Here is a 10,918-nt window from a genome sequence, read left to right as displayed (position 1 = left end):
ACCAAGAAGTGGAGGTGCCCCAGGGACAAGGCTACCGAAGTGGCATGGGGTCACATATGTATAATGCAATCTGTTTAAGAAAGCAGGGTGTGGAACACAGTTTAGAATAACTTTTTTCCTGAGATGGTTAAATCGATAAATCCACAATTATCATAGAGACTTAGGATTCCGAAGAAGGGCTATTTTGATGGCGTAAATTTCATGGATCTTAGAGGAATGATAGGAATGGCGCTTTGGTGTTCCCAGGCCAGTGGAGGTGGAGGGAGGGCCAGGATCCCACCTGGTAAGTGGGTCAGCCCTCAATAACCTAAACTTTACTTTACCTCCCTGCAGGAATAAATTTCTCCACTGTACGAATTGAAACACTTAACTTACTGGTTTTTATGCTTTCTGCCACCTCATGAATAATGTCTCCCTCCTGGTTTTCATGTGCCTGTCACTTCTCATGGTTTTCAAAGGTTGTGTATAAGTTCTCAAATTAGTCCTCTTTACATGCATGAGGCAAAAAAAAAAAAAAAATAGTCTTCACCAACCAGTTTCTTCTTCTGTAAATTCTTTTGTCATTTTGGTTTTGTTCAACATAAGATAGAACTGTACTGGCATCAAATGCCTGTCAGTGAGGAGGAGAATCAGAGCCTATCAGTAGGAAGTGGGGTGTAGCTAACACAGAGCTGGTGACCATAGGAAACTCCCAGCACTACCCATGCAACTGTTATTCCAGGTGTAGCCCTTAGTTTTAGAACCTCCAGCCCTTATTCCAGAGCTGTGTCATCCAGAAAGGTGGCCTCCAGCCACACTAGGAGAGCAACTGGCAGGTTGGACAGAGCACGTGGTTTGTCCAGCCATGCAGACAGTGCTGTGCAGCTCAGCCCCGCAGGTGGAGACAAAGGCAGCAGGCGTCATTCACTGTGCTGAGTGCTGTTGGCAAAAGGTTTTGTTCTATGATTTATTCTCTGGGGTCCCCCTTGTCAAAGGTGAATCCTCACAGTGTCAGAGGGCTGTCCATTTCCTCATCACAAGGCAGAATTGTACAGTGGGAAAAGTCCAGCCCCAACTGTGGGCTGTTAACTGAGGAATATTAAACAAGGTAAATTGCTTTATTCTTTGACTAGAGGCCCCTTGGAAGGGGTCCCTCAGCCCGGCCTGTGCCCTCTCACAGTCCGGGACCCCTCAGGGGATGTCCACCTGCTGGCTTAGGCCCGCTCCCCGGGAGATCAGGACTAAGTTGGCAGTCAGACATTCCTTTGGCAGCCCAGGAGCCTCAGTTGGACATTCTTGGAGCTGCCAAGGAGGCGGGAGAGGCTCCCACCACTGCCGCTATGCTCGCAGAAGTCAGCCCGGCTTGTGGCTGAGTGAAGTTCCCCCTGTGGGAGTTCACTGACCCCCAGGGGGCAGCTCTTGCATTAAGCATCTGCCCCCTGGTGGTCAATACGCATCATAGCGACCAGTTGTTCCTGGTCATTCTTCCATTAGGATCAATTTGCATATTATCCTTTTATTATATAAGATTGTTACAATTCTCTTTGTAATTAAAAACAAAGCAAAATAAACTCCTGTACATATTTCAGGATAGTTTGAGGAAAGTAATACCTTCTCTCTATAGAATACACTTACTTTTAAAACCAAGAGGCAGCAAGAAAGTATCAGCATGAAAATGTAAATATGCAGAACAGTGATCAGTTTGGGTGTAAGCAGAGGGGACGATGAGTGCACGTGACTTACTGATGTCAGAAGCTGTCCTGTGTGAGGATGGATGCTCAGCAGGCTCTGCTTGGCTTCTTCCAGCAGCTGCTGTCAAGGACGCCTCCTGTCTTGGCTGTGGCCTTCCCATCCAGAGCCTTCCTCTCATGCCCTTTCATTTGCATGTGTCTGGCTCGTGTGACATTTGGGGAGGTGGAGAAGTGAGTGCTGTTTGCTGCCTCTGTTGGAGTGGCAGGGCCAAGTGCTGTATTGCCATCCCAGAAGGTTCTTCGCTTACTTTGATACGTCAGGACTTGATCTGAGCACCAAGTCACCAGCTACAGAACATCGCCTCACCCACTCTCAGAGCAGGTCTGGGCCCCTATATTGTCCTAGAGAGTGGGGAGCCTTTTGAAATGTGTTTTTTGGTCTGTGTGACATTTCATGTGACTGTATCAGAGATTTGTCACCTAACTTGCAAAGATTTCTAATATTTAAGAAGTTGATGTGATTGAAAAATACTTTTCCAGCATGCAATTATAAAGCAGAAAGAAATTAAGTTTTCAAAGGAGAGGGAAGGCAAGATGGGGCTTCCGGGGGTGCTCAGGGCTGGTTTGTTGAACTCACGGCCTGGGAAAGGTTGTGCTGATTCCTGGTCCTTGGTCTAATTTCATGCAGCAAATCTGCACAGGCCCACATTCGGCTCTCAGGGGTTCACGGCAAACTTGAGAGGAAGGTAGAGAGATCTCTCCTACACCTCCTGCCCTCACATGCACAGCCTCCCCGTTATCAACACCCCCACCAGAGAGGAACATTTCCTGCAATCGAGAACCTACAGTGACACATGATATCACCATAGTCCACAGTGCATCATGGCTCACTCTTGGTGTTGTGCATCCACTCTGTGGGTTTGGACAAATGTATAATATATATATCCATCACTATAGTATCATACAGAGTAGTTTCACTGCCCTAAAAATCCTCTGTGATGTCAACTCATCCTGTTTCCATCGTTTTGTCTTTTTCAGAGTGACATAAAATTGAAATCCTGCAGTATGCAGCCTTTCGGATTGACTTCTTTCACTTAGCATGTGTGTGTGTGCAAGTCACATCGTGTCTTTTCTTGTCTTGATAGCTCATTTGTTTTCAATGCTGGATAATATTCCATCGTGTGGACATATATCTAACCATCGCCTGCTGAAGGACACCTTGCTTGCCTCCGAGGTTTGGCGAGTATGAGTAAAGCTGCCATGAACACCCATGTTCATCTTCTGTGTGGACTTGGGTTTTCATTTTCCATGGTTATTCTGGGGCTTCATGAGGCCACAGCCGTGCCACCCAGTTGGCTGAGCTGCAGTGGCAGTTCTGGTTTACCAGCTGACGGGAGTTTCACGTCGGCTCCTACCCAGGTCAGCATTATTGACTCCATAGATGTGGGAAGTTAATTCCAGGAGAGAGGAGACAGAGGGAAGAAAGCCCCAGTTCTCACTCTCTTTCACGAATTGAACGTCAGTGAGGAAATGCTCGCCCCAGTCCTCAAAGGACACTCCCCTGGCATCCCCAGCTCGCTCGGTCAAAAGGAAGGGTGTCATGTGGCTGTGATAAGTGCTGTAGGTCACAGTGAGGCCTCAGTTCTGGTCCAGTTTCTGCTGGGCATTGATTCCTCTGTGCTGGTGCTCCTTCTAAGGTGAAAGTCTTCTGGTTTCTGTGAATTGCTGTCCCTGGGAAAAGAGAACTGCCTCATGTTTAAATGACTTCCAGTGCATATTAGTCACAGGGTTAAAATAAGTAGAATATCTGCTCTTTGGGCAGAAACATTTCACCAAATGTAACCCTTCCTGCTGTCCTGCTGCTCACTGGAGGATGTGTCCTAGAACATGAGAACAGCCGTCTCTCTGGGCTTGGATTTCTAATGGAGGCTAATGACTGAAGTCTGGTCAATAGGAAAGATGGGAGTGGTCAGCGGCATCTCACTAGGCTTGAGAACTGAGGGGCCTTTGCCACAGTGTAGATGAGGGTAAGAGCTGCCTTTGACCAGAAGCAGGTATCACCAGGTGGAAGGGAAGGGCTAATGATCCTCCCAGTCCCATTTCACTAAGTCGAAAGCAGTTTGAATTTCTGTATGCAAAAAACCTCCTTTTAGCAGAAAATCACTGTAATTATGCTGAGGGTGAGAGTTGAAACCCTTGTCTAATTGCAGGTGAAGCAAAACATAAGCGTGTGGTGAGTGCCAAGACTATAAAGTTTGCCAGCAGATGAGTCACTTTGAAATTGGAAGCTCAGCCCCAGATGTTTGGCAGTTTTCCGTGAGGGTTCCTCCTAGCGTGACTGCCGCATACCTCCTGGATGCAAAAACCCCATCCCCAAATGCCTGGCAGGCTTCTACTCAGCTTTCAAAACCTAAAACGGCATCTGCTCTGTGAAGCTGTTTTGGCCTCATCAGGCTGTTTAACCATTTGTCTGTCTACCCCTCCTTTCAAGGCTTCCTCATGGTCCTGTCTCCTAAATACACTGGCCATGCTGTCTGGCCTCTCTCCTGGGATTTGGTGAGGACTAGGATGCATGCAGCTGTGAGACCCTGAGCAAAACAGGTGATCCTTATGAAGGTGACTTCTCTCTGCCCAGTTTCCTTGACCATTATTGGCCGTGCTTGCTGCCCCTGCTCTCGTGGCTTCTCTATAGGGCGGTCCTTGTTGGGAGGGGAGTGCATGAGAACCAAGAGCAGAAGTCACACAGATGACAAGGACTGGGCAGGGATTTGAATCCTATAGCTATGCCTAAGACTTCTGATCTGTCTCATATTTGCTCTACCTCCTTTCCCGCTGCCTCCTATTTTCCCCAGCATTATTGTCTTTCCCAAAGAACCCTGCCATGATGTACCTGAAATAGAACAGCTTTAGTTTTGTCATCTTTGTCTCCAGCAGTTTTTCAGTCTTAATTTGCTCCAAGACCTACTTGTTCATCTTTTTGGCGATACCTGATATCTGTAGAGCTATCTTTCAACACCATATTTGTAATGAATCTATAGGAGCTGATCAGGGCCATTGAGGACAAGACACTGTGTATGTCTGTCATTCACAGGGTCACCAGGAGTCGGAGCTAACACAATAGCACATGACAATAACAAAACATCAACACAAAAGTGATGCTACAGGCGAATCAGCAGTGTCATGCAAGTAAATTTATATCTGGAGGAGAAGCAGGTCTTTAGGCACAGTGCTCTGCTGGGCATATGTGGAGAGGCAGAGAGTGGGATGGCCAATGACCATAGACTTTGGTGCCAGACCCAGAATCAGATCCCTGCCCTACTCCTTATCATCTGTGTGACCCTATACAATTTTCTTGGTATTTCTGAACCACAACCCTTGGCCTGTAAAATAAAGATAATATCACTTATATTGCAGGTTTTTAAAATGTATGTAAAGCATCTAAGACTGTTTCACAGGAGCTCAAAAATGGCTGCTATTAATGATAAGTAATGTAAGTAATGATTATTACTGATAAGTGTTATTAACAAGAAGTAGTGCTCATGGAGGACAGACATGGACACACAAGATGCCAAGGTGCATGAACTCTGTGCTCTTTGTATGCTTTGAGGTGTGCAGTAATGGGACTCAAACCTTATGTCCTTACATTCATTTTTAATGGACTGTCCTCATCAAAATGCCATTTTATTACTGCTTTGGCACCTAATTTAGTAAATTAGTGTAGCAGATGTGGCATGTGACTGTCTCTTCCTCACTTCAGAACGTCCTTTATTGCAAAGCCAGCCCATGCATAGAAGTGAAAATTAGTTGAGTCGTGGTAGATAGTTATAGAATTTTAGAAGCATATGCTTATGGTATTTTAAAAATTAGATTATGCTTTGTTTCCATTTAACAAAAGAAGGTAAATGGTGGTGATGTTTTTATTAAAGTAGAAATTTTCACTTTTTAATGACTAGATGGATTATAGAAGATAGACTAATCACTAGAGGATTAAATTTTGCCAAAGCCAATTTAGGAGTCTTGTCTAGATAAAACCCTCCTGTGGCGGATAATATGGTAAATGTGAAGAGCGTGCAGCAGATGTCAACTTGCCAGGCAACTCAAGGAAAGACCGGTTTCTAAAGAGAAGAGATCCACTTCCAAATACATTACAAATTCGAGATGTCAGCATCAAAGATTGGCCTGGGAAACCCCGAAGTCCTAACCAAATTGTAAAGGGTTACCACTGCGTGCCTGAAGTCCTGGTGTGGTGAGGACTTCAGGACTTCTCCAAGGTGGAGATGGACTCTCTTCTGGCAGGTCTGAGCTTTGAGGCTCATCAGTCCTGATAATTCAGTATCAAAGCAAACACTACATTTCAAGGAGTCGATGGCTTAAAATAGCCACCGAGACAATTGGAAGGCACATCAAGGAAAGAGAAGGGAAGGGAGGTCAGGGGTGAAGGACAAGAGGAAGAAGAAAGAGAAGGAGAAGGGTGAAGGAGAGAAAGACAACAGAATGCCTGGCATGCCTTCTGAAGGCCTGGAACCCCAAGTCATCTCCATCCCTTCTCTTTTTTCAGTAGAACTTTATACATTTTGCATTTCCTGTTCAGGTTTAGCTAAGTTCAGACCCTCCTCTGTAAACCCACGGTGCCTGATGGCAGCCAGCTCAGGCAGAGGATAAGTTGAACCTGTGAAGTGGTTCCCAAGGGCAACCTTGACAGTTGAAAGGTATGACAGGAGCCCCAGGTATGGAGCTAAGAAGTGTAAGCACTCCTTGCCTCAAGGTGAGCTTAAGTCACCAATAAAAGTGTCTGTCTTAGGAAGCCTGGATCTCTAAGTAAGGCTGTAAATGATGCACAAATGGGGCCTGTGCTGTATAGGAGGGTGTACTGAGCTTTTAGAGCTACTGAAAAAATTAATTGGCTGAAGGACTAAATCTGCAGTAGATGCCAGTCAGATGTGAAAGGATGTCTAATGCAGAAAAACCTTTTAAAAAGGAAGCATTAACTGAGCACAAAGAATATTCATGTAAGTGATTCTAATTCATTAAGTTAATGCTTTGGCTTTTCAGCAGATGAGAATTCAAATGAGGCCCCTCTCCCACCTGGAAGTCAGGCTTCTGGTGCCTGTGGATCTCACCACACTAGGACATGGGCAGACAGCTTTACTGCTGTCAGTTAGAGTTCAATGCACAATCTCATAATGTCGAGATGAGGCCAAGATTGGCTTTTCCTGGGTAGGTTGTAAATGAATGAGACTAGGCAGATAGCCTTTTTAAAAAGCTGCATGTGTTATGTGAGCACAGTGGTTAAGCAGTGATACAGAGGGAGTCTCCTGTACTTCATCAGTGTCCTTGTCCTACTCCCATGGTTGCTGCACTAAACAGTACAGCAGACATAGGGAGAAACTGCAGATATTTTACTGCTTTGGCTTTTGCTAGCTGTGATCGGCTCCCACCTTGTACTCCAGAGTGATAGGGTTTTGGCCGGTGATGTGGGCTGGCAAAGAATTTCCAACTATAAGAAGAGATAGATGCAGAGAGAAAATTTATTTTTACTTTCCCCAAGGGAAAGGGCCAGTGCATTGCTAATCATTACAAGAGCGAGTAATAAACAGTGGCCTGCTCTTTTAAAGGTTAATGGCTGCTGTTGCTAGGTGACAAGGAAAGGAGGGGGATTTGGGGCTCAGAGAGCTGGCCGATGTCCTAGGGAGATGTCTTATCAGCATTTTTCCCAAGCCTGTAAAACATGCTTAGAATAAAAGTGATGAAGAGTTCAAAAGAGGCTTATTTGAAGAGGTTAGAGAAGGGAACTTTCCACTAACTAGAGACTTCTTGGTGCAAACTATCCCCGAGTTGTAAAAATAGCAGGGAGGAGGGGTATTCAAGAATGTAGCCTTGTGCCCAGCCAGCGTGGCTCAGTGGTTGAGCATTGACCTATGAACCAGAAGGTCACAGGTTCAATTCTTGGTCAGGGCACATGCTCAGATGTGGGCTCGATCTCCAGTGGAGGCAGCCAATCAATGATTCTCTCTCATCATTGATGTTTCGTTCTCTCTCTCCCTCACCCTTCCTCTCTGAAGTCAATAATATATGAGTGTAGCCTTGAAAATAACTTAAATTGTCTTGCAGTTTGAACAGGGGTGCTGTTTGAACCAGAGGAGCCAACAATAACAATCTTGGGGTGTAATTATCAGGTGCTTCTCATAAATTGTGAAAGGCTACAGCAAGGAAAAAGGAAGGCCTTTCTTCTGTCCGTACGGAGGACAATGCAAAGGAAGGAAAGGGGAAGTGTGTACTTGTGACATGGGGAGAAGAGCCACAGGGCCTTAGGACCCTCTGGCTCATCAGGTTTTGGTCTGGAGGTCCTCAGGTGTTCCACAAGGGCTGGCACAAAGGCAAGTAGCTGTAAAACAGGTGACACAAATAAAGCTGCAGTGAAGAAGAGACCTGGAAGACTCTAGGCTAGGGGTGGGCAAACTTTTTAACTCGAGGGCCACAATGGGTTCTTAAACTGGACCGGAGGGCTGTAACAAAAGCATGGATGGAGTGTTTGTGTGAACTAATATAAATTCAAAGTAAACATCATTACATAAAAGGGTACGGTCTTTTTTTTTTTTTTTTAGTTTTATTCATTTCAAACGGGCCGGATCCATCCCGCGGGCCGTAGTTTGCCCACAGCCGCTCTAGGCTCTGCATTCTTTTCATGAATGGGACTTGTGTGGATAAGAAATCACAAATGAACACAGAAACACGAATGTACATGCCATCCTAAAGAATGTCCAGTGAGATTTAAAATAAACAACCCAAGTTCATTCTCTGCTAACAATTTTTAACCCCCACCTTGCCCTGCCTCTCTCTCAGGAAGAATATTCTAATGGTGGTGGGTGGGACACACTATTTGAGTCCCTGGCATGGCCTCCTTTGATTGTGCTTCTGCACCAAAGCAGTGGCTCCTGGACACTGTGGGTTTACACATGGGTCATCATTCCAAAAAAGTAATCCCAATCCCAGTAACAGCCACTCCCTGTCTCCTGTCCCCCAGCTCTGGAAACCACTAATCTGCTTTCTGTGTCTATGGATTTGTCTCTTCTCAACATTTCATGTGAACAGAGTCAGCTAATGTGTGACCAGCTTTGTCTGATTTCTTTTGTTCACTATAATGTTTGCAAAGTTCGTTTTGGTTGTCATGTTATGAGCACTTCACTCTTTTATGGCTGAGTAAAAATGCATTGCGTGGATTTGCTTATCCATTCATCTGTTGAGGGACATTTGGATTGTTTTCACACTTTGACAATTGTGGATAGTCCTGCTATGAATATTCATGTACAAACTGTGTGGACTATGTTTCCACCCATCTAGTAATAGAATTGCTGGATCCATTTTACATTCCCACCAGCAAAGCATAAGGGTTCCAGTTTGTGCAGATTGCTGCTGACATTTACGATTGCCTGACTTTAAAAAAATCTTTATTGTTGAAAGTATTACATATGGCCACTTTTGTTTCGACGTCTCCGGATCTATTTTATCACTTTATTTTGTTCATTAGATTCCACATGTGAATAAGATCATGTGATACCTGTCTTTCTCTGATTGGCTTATTTCACTTTGCATAATTTTCTCCAGGTCCCTCCATGCTGCTCAAAAGGGTAAGAGATCCTTCTTTTTTACTGCTGCATAGTATTCCTTGGTGTAAATGTACCACAACCTTTTTATCCACTCATCTACTGATGGGCACTTGAGATGTTTCCAGATCTTAGCTATTGTAAATTGTGCTGCTATGAACATAGGGGTGCATACATTCTTTATGATTGGTGTTTCAGATTTCTTAGGATATATTCCTAGAAGTAGGATCACTAGGACAAATGGCAGTTCCATATTTAATTTTTTGAGGAAACCCCATACTGTTTTCCATAGTGGTTGTACCAGTCTGCATTCCTGTCATCAGTGTACTAGGGTTCCTTTTTCTCCACATCCTCACCAGCACTTGTCATTTGTTGATTTGTTGATGGTAGCCATTCTGACAGGGGTGAGGTGATACCTCATTGTCATTTTAATTTGCATCTCTCTGATGATCAGTGACTTTGAGCATTTTTCATATGCCTCTTGGCCATATGTATGTCCACTTTCAAGAAGTGTCTCTTTAGGTCCTTTGCCCATTTTTTAATTGGATTGTTTGTTTTTCTTTTGTTAGTTATATGAGTTCCTTATATATTTTGGATATTAACCCTTTATCAGATGTATCATTGCCAAATATGTCCTCCTATACAGTGAGCTCCCTTCTCATTTTGTTGATGATTTATTTTGCTGTACAGGAGATTTTTATGTTGATTTATTCCCATTTGTTTATTTTCTCCTTAGTTTTCTTTGCCCTAGGACAGTGATGGCGAACCTATGACACGCGTGTCAGAGGTGACACGCGAACTCATTTTTTTGGTTGATTTTTCTTTGTTAAATGGCATTTAAATATATAAAATAAATATCAAAAATATACATCTTTGTTTTACTATGGTTGCAAATATCAAAAAATTTCTAAATATGACACCGCACCAGAGTTAAGTTAGGGTTTTTCAAAATGCTGACACGCCGAGCTCAAAAGGTTCGCCATCACTGCTCTAGGAGATGTATCTGCAAACATATTGCTATGAGATATGTCTGATATTTTGCTGCCTATGGTTTCTTCTAGGATTTTTATGGTTTCATGACTTACATTTAAGTCTTTTATCCATTTTGAGTTTATTTTTGTGCAGTGTGTAAGTTAGTGGTCTAGTTTCATTTTTCTGCTTGTATCTGTCCAATTTTCCCAACACCATTTATTGAAGAGATTGTCTTGACTCCATTGTATGTTCTTGCCTCCTTTGTCAAATATTAGTTGACGGATTGGCTTAAGTTGATTTCTGGGGTCTGTGTTCTGTTCCATTAATCTATATGCCTGTTCTTATACCAGTACCAGGGTGTTTTGATTACAGTGGTTTTGTAGAATCCTATATAATAAAGAGGTAATATGCAAATTGACCACCACACCCTCGCACAAGATGACCGCCACAAGATGGCTCACAGGGGAGGGAGTTGTGGGAGATCAGGCCAGCAGGGGAGGGAAGTTGGGGGCAACCAAGCCAGCAGGGGAGGGCAGTTGGGGGTGACCAGGCCGGCAGGAGAAGGAGGGCAGTTGGGGGGAACCAGGCCTGCAGAGGAGGGCAGTTAGGGGTGACCAGGATGGCAGGCAAAAGAGCGAATTGGGGACAACCAGGCCTGCAGGGGAAGACAGT

This window comes from Myotis lucifugus, unplaced genomic scaffold, assembly GCF_000147115.1.
Source record: "Myotis lucifugus unplaced genomic scaffold, Myoluc2.0 scaffold_21, whole genome shotgun sequence".
Classification (NCBI taxonomy): Eukaryota; Metazoa; Chordata; class Mammalia; order Chiroptera; family Vespertilionidae; genus Myotis; species Myotis lucifugus.
Note: the sequence above shows the minus strand (reverse complement) of the source record.